Source organism: Desmodus rotundus, chromosome 4 (genome assembly GCF_022682495.2).
Source record: "Desmodus rotundus isolate HL8 chromosome 4, HLdesRot8A.1, whole genome shotgun sequence".
NCBI classification, from domain to species: Eukaryota; Metazoa; Chordata; class Mammalia; order Chiroptera; family Phyllostomidae; genus Desmodus; species Desmodus rotundus.
Window position 1 is genome coordinate 110365962 of NC_071390.1, and position 11996 is coordinate 110377957.

General features: G+C 41.8%; 1 pseudogene; it reads right to left on the reverse strand.

Moving 5' to 3' along the window:
- Window positions 1–1760: 1760 nt before the first annotated feature.
- LOC112321092 (protein SET-like) lies at window positions 1761–2434 on the reverse strand (annotated as a pseudogene).
- Window positions 2435–11996: the final 9562 nt, after the last annotated feature.

Genomic DNA, 11996 nt, shown 5'->3' on the forward strand with positions numbered 1-11996 from the left:
TTATGTTTGTGTTTCTTGACAGATGATAGGGAGAATAGACAGATTGTGTAGAGTGTGATTCTCTGCTAGATCTGTGTTTCTACTTTTGCACTTTACTTATTTTTTAAGAATTTGTGTCTCTCTTGGAAGGGGAAAGGGCTAGGAGTAATGGCTACAGAATTGGAAACAGATGAAGGGGTTAAAGGGTGATGGACATTATGGTAAGCACTTCATCTTCATCCTTGGCCAATTTCAGTTAAAAGCAATTCAAATGATTTGCTATAAAATGATATTGTCACAGGTGTGATAGGGTGAAATAAAAAAAGGAGAAAATCAATATTGCACAAAGAAATCAAAATGATTGATTTGTCTCTTTTACAAATAATTAATTTCTTACACCCAGTGGCAGTGGGGAGACTTGCCTAGCCTAGCTGTTCCTCATGAGTGTGTTGATGTGCAACCATTTCTGCTGGCGCATTTTTAAGCAGAGCTGCAGGGGATGTCATGTGTTGCAGTAATTGCCATGGAAACCATTGTTGTTGAATGAATAGAGAGGTTTTAAATCCTTGGTAATGAGCCTGAGAAACTAAGTAGGTCTTCAAGTTTAACTTGTTTGGAAGTGGTTCATATTCACACAGAGATATTGGAGGCAAAAGGTGTGGGGGCAAAGGAACAAGAGAGAATGATTTTTTTAATGCAAATAAAGTAGCCTAATGTTATATTTCTACTTGAGCTTTTTAATAAAACAACACCAAAAATGCCTAGCATCAAGCTCCAAGCCATGAACAACACTTGTCTGTTAAACAGAGTGAAATTGTGATACATTTCTATTGAAATCTACACTTTCAATTCACCTCTCACGAACCTCAATAAGTGAGGATATTAAGTATTTTTTGTGTACATATTTAGTTTTATTGTAACAAAGCAACTTTTACACTTTTAACATTTAAAACTGAGCATCATTTTTCCTTTCCAGTGAAACAAAAAGAAAATTTAAAAATAAACAAGAACAAAATTACAATAGAGAAACATCAATTCCAAATAAGATCCTACAAGGTTCTGCTGGTTCTCCCATTGAGTGGCAGGGCTCAAGTCACCATTAGGAGAGAATTTTATTTTATAAGTGTCATCTTAAGTTGCAAGGATGTCCGTTAACATCATGATTAAACACACCAAAGAAGAAGCCATGTTGTCAAAATGCCCACTTAACCCACCCAAACACCTCAAACCCACCCTTTGCTGACCTCCAATAACCCCCTTTTTTAAAAAGTTTTTTTTTCTTTTTTTAAACAAGAGAAAGTGGACAGATACATGTTGGTAAATGCTAACCATCCATATTCACATAGAGACACGGTGTAATCTCTGAGCCCAATATACAGAAAAAGCAGGCAAAAGCTAGAATTCTATGCCCTGCTACACAGGGGCCTAGCACCCTCCAGCTTCCAGCAGAGCTAAGGAAGCGGAAAGTTTTTCTTTTTTCCCACAGAACAGGGTGGTGTTGATTCCATAAAGTTTTTGTCAAGATAGGAAGGGATAAAAATGAATTTGGAACAGGAAGGGGCAGAGATACTTTTCCCACTGTATTCTGCTCAAGGTACATTCCCCACCCCTCCCCGCCCCCCCACCCCCTGCCAAATTAAGGTGAGAACCATGGTGTAAAGGAGAGAAAAGAGACCTCAGAAACAGGGAGACTGAGCACAAGAGGAAAAAAAAATGATTGCAACTTGCTCCCAGGGACTGGAGAAAATTAAAAAAGAAGGCTGGAATCCATCAGTGTTCCATTAATCATCTTCACCTTCATCCTCATCCCCTTCTTCATCAATATCTTCCAACGCTTCTTCCTCTTCTTCATCATGATCATCTTATTCTCCTTCCCCTTCTTCGTCATCCATATCAGGGACCAAGCAGTACTGTAATGGATTTGGCCAAATATCATCTTTGATGACTTCTCCTAACTCATCTGCACCTGCATCAGAATGGTCAGTAAATCAGGTGAAAAAGCTCTCCGGTTCCTCACGCTGTCTCTTCCTGCTGGCTTTATTCTGAGTTTGACTTGCATGTTTCATCAAATCCTTTCCAGATTTCCATTTTATTTCAGTGGACTTTGAAGATGGATCACCACTCTCATTCAGATGAAATTCTTTGGAGAGAACTTCGGTTTTGAAGTAAGGATTTTCATCAAAATAAACATCTATTCTGTAACCTGATTTAATATCTTCAAATTCTGTCACTTCGACTCTTGTCAAATAAAGCAGCACCACTTCATCCTCTTCCCCGAGCATGCAGACACTTGTGGATGGTTGACAAATGTTGTTACCCCCAAATTTGGGATGTTGGTGATCAAAATGTGCTGCCTAGAGAAATAGCTACTTATCTGTGGAGAGTCTGAGAAGGAGAGTGTCTTTGGTTGGATGGAGCATGAGGGCAGTGGAAGGCTGAAATATGAAGTCAACATTTGCCCCAGAAAGCAAAGTAAAGGAAATAAATGGAAAGGGAAGGAAAAGGAAGAAGAGAGAAGGGAGAGAAAGAAACAATGAATTCCATGGGAACCTTGAGGGATCAAAGCTTGTGTGGGTAACTTCACCAAGGAAGCCGTTCCTTTTAGGTCACCACATTCTGGTATTTCAGGGCAAATACTGCATGGTCTCTAAATGAATGCTCTGGACCCAGCTGGCCTAGGTGTGGGCTTAGATCTGCCATTACTAGCTACAATTTCCTTTATGCTTCAGCTTCCTCAAATGTGAACAGTAAATAATACACACACAGCACAGTCATCTTCAAGATTAAAAAAGATGACATATGTAAAGTTTTAGAAAGTGCTAAAACACAGGCCTTTCAATAAAACATCAATTATCAATTAAAATAAGTAATTATGATTATTCACCTGACATCGCACAGAACTGATCCTTTTTATTCTTCCCTGGACTAGAAACCCAGGCCTGGCTGCAGAAGTCATTGTCCACAGTGTTACATTGGGATTCTGTTCTCCCTTCCTACCCCACAGGGGCCTGGGGGGAGATGGAGAGAGATGGTGCCAGGGTGTGAGAGTGTTGGTCTAGTGCTACTTTAGAGCATGTGCAGCTGGAGCTCCAGCAGTTCTAAAATCCTGCCTGCTAGTGTCCTCTACATTGGGGAAATTCCCAAGGGAATTCTAGGCAATGAATAGCAGAGTTGATGGGTCATGTTGGTAGCTTTGTAGCCCTCTGATAAATGCTGGAATTGGAGAAGATGGTTTAGATTTTCTCTGCAGAATTTAACTTGAGATTGCACCACTCTCCAGACAGTCACATGAAGGCATAAAGTGAAGGAGAAGCTGGGAGCAAGATGGTTGCATCTGTACCTAGATCCTAGGTCATAATGTCACCTCTCTGCGACTTTGTCTTCATCTGTCCTTGTAACAGGGTGCAGCCAAGAGGGGGGGCCCAAACAGGGATTTGTAATGGGGTCTTAGAACTCCAGGTGTCCAGGAAATATTAGAAAAATATATAGAGGATGTCATCACCCCCACAAGCCTGAGCTGGTGGACGGACACATGGAGCAGGGCCACTCAGAGCTGTTTTGTACAGCAACAGCTGTGCAGCTAACCTCTGGCATGGTCATTTAACATATCTGCAACCTTTAACTGGTTTCGTAGATATGTTAAATAGCTGTGGCTCTGCTTTGAGCCAGGGAGATGGGAGTGACTTCCACCCAGGAAGTAACTGGGAAGCAACTCCCCCTGGTTACAGCACCTGTGTGAGAGCTTAGAGAAGATTGGCTCCATGCCATGGGGCCACACCTGTCCAGACTTACTATGGCAGCCCAGTAAAGCTGGAAGAATACTGGAATGCTGGCAGGTATAACTGATTGTAGGAGTCAGAAATGGGGCTCAGAGGAAGACTGGCGCTGGGATTTAAACACAGGAGCGGCAGCCATACCGGGAGGAGAGGACCAAGGGGCTTTGGCAGAGTGGAGACCCTGTGGCGGTGACACAGCTGATCATGCCAGAAGCCTGAATCATGGACTTCTGCTTCTTTTCCTGAGATATGGTACTCTGGACAGGGCAGAAGAAGAAGGAAGGACTGTATGCATCTGTGGGTATTCTAAAGGTCTTTAGTATTTTAATGAAGACATTAAGTCATTACTCTGAGTCTGTATAACTTTTAAATAAATAATTCCCTTCCTTTTCACCAATCTCTGGCATTGAGAGACGTCTCTCCCTGGCGGCAGGCAAGGCTACAACTGCTAAACCGCAGCCTGATAAAAGTGCTGCAAACCTACCAATCGGAGCAGCAGGTCTCCTACTGGGATCAGGTTGCAGGGTAACTAAGGGGGGAAAGAGCAATTAGACATTGATGTGTAGGAGAGAGAAGAGCCTAATACTTCTTTACAAGTGGAGGAAACAAGTGAGAGAATCAAGGAAGGGTGTGAGGCTGAGAGAACTATATTCCCAACCCCATCAGTGCGCAAAGGAGTGTATGCTGGACTAAAGTTAGGTTGTGGACTCTTTCCATGAAAACAGTAGATGGTTAGGTTCTCTGTTAGTAATAGTTCAGTGTGTTCCAGAGGCATACAAAATATTGTAGCAATGTGGAAGCATAAATTCTATGCTTCAAACAACAATAGTGTGAATGTTTTAGAATACCTATATTTGACTTATACCTAAATATCCTTCTTCTGGGGAAAGAAAAAGGAAGAGGAGAGCCACACACCTTAGAAAAAATGGATTCAGAATCAAATTCCCTTTTGGATAGTCTGTGCATCACTATTAAGTGACAGCTATTCTTGGAAAGTTGATGAGTTTTGGGAAAACTGCCCAGAGTCACAATAGATATAAGTCAGATTGATGATTTTATGACATTGAGCCTTCATTTAAGGTTCCTCTCTTACTTGGCTAATTGGTTGGTAAGCCAACCAAAAGCAGTGTGCAGATGGCCTTCTAGTATATCTTTTAGAAATTCAGAGAACTATCACCAACTTCTAAATCTTCATCAGACCATAAATTTGCCTTCCATAATGATTTCAGTGCACATTTTTATACTCGTAGAGCTGCTCCCAATGATCATGGCTCAGGTTATGGAGGCTTAGTCACATGGGGAGAATGTGGCAGGCAGGAGAGAGCAGTCCACATCTGAGCAACGGACCTGTATCTTGCTCCTATTTCTCATCATGCCACTGGCATAAATGTGACCTTGGAATTCCCAGGTAAGGCCTTTAAATGGGTTGGAGATTTATATGGTTTGAAACTAACAAAAGGTTAAGTGAGCTCTTACCAAATAACACTTCACTATTCACTAGTGGGCCTGTCCTTCAATATGCATCAGTGTATTACTTCCCCTGGGTATTAGGACCATTGATGCTGCTTGAGTTGCCATGGTGACACTATTGCAAAATCAGGTCTGTATTACCCACCTGTCCCTCTGCATACTTGATTAAAGAAAAGCAAGCAAAATAATTGGTATTATTTGTGAGCAGCTAGTTTTAACTGATGAAGAAATTAAGACTCAGAAAGTTTAATCATTTTTCTAGGGCCACACAGCTAGTGAGTACTAGATTCAAAACCACATTTCTCTGGCTACCAATCTCATTTTAGTTTGCTACACTTCACATCTTGTGGAGGAAACATTGCATTTCCCAAATCACCAGTGACGTGGTCAGACATGCTTAATGTAGGTGGTAGAAGGGGACTTATTACAATTTGTCATTAGATGGTGATTATTTACTTAAACTGGCCTTGGCAACTTATTTTTTAGTGTTCTAGTAGCCACATTTAAAAAGTAAAAAGAAAGAGCTAAAATGAATTTTCAAAGTATATGTATTTAATATATCTAATATAGTATTACTTCAACATGTAATCTACACAAACATTTTCCATGAACTATCCAACATGCATTTTACACTACAGCTCATCTCAGTTCAGACTGGCGACCCCTAAAGTGCTCAGGAGCCACATGTGGCCGGTGACTGCCACTCGGGCGGCCCAGATACAGACACAGGTATCGTGCAGGGGAAGACTGGTACTGAGCACGGGCATAGGAAACTTTATGAAGGAAGAAGTGAGTAAGTGAAAATAAAAACTAATGCAGAAATGAAGATATGGAAATCTGAATTATTAATAATGTAACCCATTAAAAATGCATGGTCTAAAAATTATTTGTCAAGGGCTTATATTAGGCACATTTAAGTACACACTACCACTGAAGTTCAATAAACTGCTATATATACACGTAATTATATATATATATATTTATATACACACACACACCTCTGTCTCATCTATCTTCTATCTCTTCTCTCTCAATAGAGAGAGAGGGCAACTGTGGAGAGCCAGGTGAGATTCTCATTCATGTGTGCCAGATATTGTTGTAATTCACTAAACTTTACTTTAAAACCTTGCATTAAACAGTGTTTGCAAGATGGATGTAAGAGTGTGTGTGTGTATGTGTACTCACAAGGGGAGGGGGAGGGGGAGTAGAATTCTACTTGTTCGATGTACCAAGTGGGGCAGGGTAAACTGTGTACCAAACAGTGTGAGTTATTTATAAAAGCCACAATCTGAGTTATTCATGGCACAAATTGCTAATACATAGGTTATATTTACAACCAAGCAAATCCAATTTTGTGTTACACTGGAGTTATTCTCATGAGTGTCAAATGGTCCCAGCTCTGAACAAACACACCCCAGATTCATGTTTTTGTTTACTGGCCCCCATTTGGTGGGCACATATTTACCAATGGTATGAAGACTATACACACACCTTTTTGTGTTCGTATGTGTAAATTCAATATAGAAGGGAGACTGAATGACTATCAGCTTGGCATAGACTGCAGGTGGAAGTTATTTTAACCTGACTTTTGGGCTCACACACTTCTCTTTCCTAATGAAGCTTTAAAATTCTTCTTGAAATCCTAAGTTTAGTTGTCTGATTGTTAATAACCCTTTGCTGTAACTCACCTAACAATTGGAGGGCATTTTTTCCTATATATATTCAGCAATGGTATGACACTGTGGCTTGCCTATGGGAAATTTTGAAGCAAGTCAATCTTTGGCACGTTTCACTTTTTTCTCCCCTAACCTCTTAAGTCCTTGACCTTCTCCATGTGATTCTTTTTAGTGCTCCTCTCCCCCATCCCACTGCATCCTGTTGCTTTCTTATACCAAATACATATCTCTGGGGGGAAAACACCATGTCCTGTGTATAATTCAATTTGTGAAGTCTCCTAGGATTATTTGCCTCTTAAGCCTTCTATTTCATGGTGGAAGGAAACAAATGAGTTTCAGGCATTGATAAGTGGTTGGAAGAGATTGTTTCTGGACTTAGTGACTTTGAGAACTGCATGAACCAAGGTCAAATCAGGCAAACAGATGGAACCCGATTCAGGGAAATAGTTATCCAGTCAATGAAAGAGCTGAGAAGCCAAAGAGGAAAGCGAGATCACCCAGAGACTGGTAACTGTAGAAGACCGCTGTGGCTCTCAGTCTGGGAGCACAATAAGCAAAAACAATGTCCTGAGAGCAGAGGGCCAGGCTATCACAGCAGACCTGTTCTGTAGGAGCTAGAAGCCCAGAGGGTACTTTTTGAGACATACAGATACACCCACCTTCTGTCTTCTTCTTGCCCTATACTTTACAGCGCCTCCCAATGGCCAAACACAGCCAGGAGTGTTGGAAAAAAAAGAGGGCAGAGCCAATCTCTGTATCTACAGTAGAGCAGAAGGACCAGGAGGAGGTCTGAGAGCAAACTGGCTAAGGACCTGCCAATACCATGGGAAATATGTGCTTTCTAATTATGGGAGGTATATACCCAGGGGATGCGCATGAAGATTGAGGAATATAAGATCTGAAATGTACTGAGTGCTCTCATCTGGGCCATATTCATCTGCCAGGTGTCAAGGATAATGAGATCCACTAATGCTCTCTTCCTTGTCCCCATTATCTAATGTATTGCCAAATCCTGTTGCCTTTACCTCTTCAATAACTCCTGGGTCAGTTCACACATCTTTCCTACCATTACCACTCTCGTCCAAGCCATCACCATCTCCTGTTTGTTACTGCAATTACTTCCAACTGTCTACCAGTATTCACTCCAATTTGGGCCACTTTTTAGTCTATTTTTCAAATTAGAGGCAGGACAATTTTCTTTAACTATAAATACGATCAAGCTGCCACCTTGTGCAAATTCCTTCAGAGGATTCCCTTCGTGTTAGGTAATAACAGCTCCTTAGCAGGCCTGGCAAGGCCCTGCCTGGTCTGGCCCCCACCAACCTCTCCAACCACCCCTTGCCCATTACACTTTCCTGAGCTCTTTCTTCTTCAGATACAATGCCCTTCTTCAGGCTTTGAACTTGTCATGTTTGCCTCCTGCTGTGGGGCCTCTGCTCACACTGCCCGATTGCCTCAAATGCTCTTTCCTACTTGACCTCTGCTCATCTCTCAGATCCTGGCTCAGTCATTTCTTTGGAGAAGTTTTCTTTGACTTCCCTAACTAGGTTATCTCTCTTTCATCTTGATCTTTGAAAGCAGAGACAGTATCCTCACTTTCTCTTCTCCCTGCCTGGCACAGAAGGTGCTGTGGACTGAATCATGTTCCTCACCATTTTCATGTATTGAAACCCTACCACCCACATGTTGTGGGATTAGGAGGTGGGGTCTTTTGGAGGTAATTAGGGTTAGATGAGGCCCTGAGGTGGAACTCTGTTGATCGGATTAGTGCCTTCATAAGAAAAGACACCAGAGAGGTTACTGCCTCTCTCTGTCTAACTTTTTTAAAGTGAGAAGGTAGCCATGCACACTGGGAAGAGGGTACGTACTTGCTGAGCAATAGAATCTGCTGGCACCTTGATCTGGGACTCCCAGCCTCTGGGACTGGGAGAAATAAATGTCAGTTTTCTAAGCCCCCAGTCTGTGGTATTTTGTTATGGCAGCCAGAGCTAATTAAATGAAGAATTAATGAGCAATGTCAGAAGGGAAATGGCAGCCCGATAAGTTGAATGCTCCTGGGATCTGTGTCTGATCCCTGGTTCACTTAGTGTGAAACAGCCTTTTCTCCTGTGTGTCCATTATGCAGGATGTGACTGTTTCACGACGTCCCACAAAACACTTAAAAGGCTTATCTAAGGTCAGAACAAACTGTTTTCTTTCAAGACCTGAAACATTTTGCTTCTTTATCCTTCCTTATGGGTGAATGTGAGTTCACAGCAGAAGATAGGATCCACGTCCAGGTGGTACTGCAGGACAGGTCACATGAGGTCTTACACTTAACAAATATATTGAGCAAAACCCCATTTATTTTCTGCTAGTCTTCATTAGGAAAGGCTGCAGACAAGAAGGATACTATGGTATGTGTTTCTTTCATTTCCACCCATTGCCTTTCTTTGTTTGAAATTCTTTCTCCCCATCAATTCATTGCCAGGTTACATTTTCTGTGACAATGGGCTGCCATTTAGCTTCTCTCCAAGCCTAACTGTTCCTCCACCCAAGGACTCACCCCCATGAAGTATTATTTTACAGTTGGGGAGGCACGTGGCTCTCCCAAACAGACTTTCATTTCCACTGATCAACAACCACCACAAAAGCCTCGTGTCAGAGATACAAGGCAACCTCTTTGTCTGAACCCACCCACTCCTCTTTTGTTTTCCTCCCATGCTCACTGCGCATTATGTTCCACATGCTCTTCTCTGTGGCTCAGCAGATGGGAAACTTTAAATGTAGGGTATTATTAAAAATAATAAAAAAACACTGAAAATTATCAAGCTTTGTATACAAGCAGCATGCAGCTCCCTAAAGAGCTCCATTTATAAAGAGTTCAGAGGGTTTATGCATTGTTGATTCGAGCTATCTGGATGACAGAAGAAGGGTCAGAGAGGAGGGAAGTTAAATATCAACACTGGAAAGTACCTGAAAACCAGCTCTCCCGGACCCTGTTCCTATTCAGCAGGAACACATTCAGTAGAGGTGTGTGTGAGGCCACTGCTGGAGGATCTAGCTGTTAAGGATGGGGCTTGTGGACCTGGCAGACTGGGGCCACGGAAGGGGACTAGTATCAATAGAGTTTTCACTCCATGCCAGGGACTATACCTGTCTCAGCCGGTCCTCATCAAATTTGTACAATGGCAAAATTGGCATGTAGCTCTTCAGTGCAAGCTGGGGGCACCACTCTGCATTCCCTTCTCAGAACAAAGACACTCAACCCCTCAGCACATTGTGAGATCAATGTGAGGCTCCCACGCCGAAGGTTCACATCAACGGACCTTCAACTCAAGGGAGTTTCCTGGACCAAGGATACTCCTCCTTTTCTTCTCTGTAGGGGATGTTTCTTTCCTGGGGGCATCTGGTCAATGCCAGGGTACAAAGACCCAGCGCCCTCGCCTCAATTCAGGAAAACTCTGAAGGGCCATCATAGCCTGAGCTCTCTGTGGGATTGAGGCAGACCTCTGTTAGACTCTATTGTGGTTCAAATTCTTCCACTGACCACTCTTGCTTCCCTCACTTCTTTACAGGTTTTGTTTCTGAGACCTTCCCTTCCCACCCTGGAAAATCTGTTGCATGTAAGACAGCATCTCAGAATCCATTACCCAGAGAACCCATGTGTTATGTAAATTGTGTTCCTCCCAAATTCATGCTGAAATCCTCATCTTCCAAAACATGACTGTATTTGAAGATAAGGTCTTTAGAAAGGCGATTAAGCTAAAATGAGGTCTTTAAGGTGGGCCCTAATCCAACAGGACTGTTGTCCTTACAGGTAGGGAAATTTTGGACACAGAGAGAGTGACACTAGGCATGTGCACACAGCGGACCGCCGCAATAACACAGAGGGAAGGCAGCCATCTGCAAGCCAAGGGGAGAGGCCTCAGAAGGAACTAACCCTGCCCACACCTTGTTCTTGGACTTCTAGCCTCTAGAATCTTGAAAAAAAATTTTTTGTTATGGAAGCCCTAGAAAACTAATACACTACCTAAAACATAACTGCCTTTATCTCTCCATTTTATAAATGAGGGATAAATAATTGGAGAGAGGTTAAATAAATGAGAGAGGTTAAATAATTGGCCTAGGGTGACAGACCCAGAATGCAGAAAAGTCCTGATTCAAACTCCATCATATCTTTCTGCTACATGAGATAAAATCTAAACTTCCTACTGCCACCTGCTGATCCCTTTGTAACAACTGTTAACCCTCTCAACAGATTCTAAGACACGAATTCACACCCAGTCTCATTTAGCATCTGTGGAAGGGACCAACAGTGGTGAGATTTTACCTAATTGGGGTTGATCAAGAGGAACAAGTCACACACTGCCATGTTTTTACTTTGCTTATTATTAAAAAAAGCATGTTTCCCCACACTAAACATATTTATACAATTCAAGGCAATATATGACATGAAAAAGAATTATAAGATATGTCATAGACATTTACTTAGAAAAACTAAAATAACTTAAAACCAGTCTTAAAAGAAACATTAAGAAAACCAGATGGATTTTCTAAGAAATGAGAAATCACAATCTAATCTTAGCCGAGGGGAAATTATTGATCCACCTGGAAGATAAAAACTATTTATATCTAATTTTGCAAAATACTGTGATTCCCCTAACCATAAAATAATAATGACTTCAGTTCAACTTGTCTAAGTTCAAATATGTCAAATGCACCAAATTATTTCTACTCTCAGGATACTTATTAGAATATTCATAATTAAAAATAAAACGTTATTAAAATGGCTAACAGGTCTCTCTCACCAACTTGGGTTACTCTGTGCTTGGAAAGGCCGAGTGGTTGTCTTGGTGTTCAGGAAGTGGAAGGTGGAAATCTAAAGCTGAGGCTATGACAAATCCCCTTCCAGAAGAAACAACAAGAACTAGCAAACGCATGCTTGCAGTAGTAATTATAAATAGGGAGGTTGACAATGAATGATTTCAGATTGGATGTTAGGCTGGGAGAGACCTTGGAGGCTCTGTAGTCCATTTAATAGATGAGGGAACTGGGGCCCAGAAAGATTAAATGCTGTGTCACAGTCATAAGCTCATTAGTGCTGGAGTCGGGA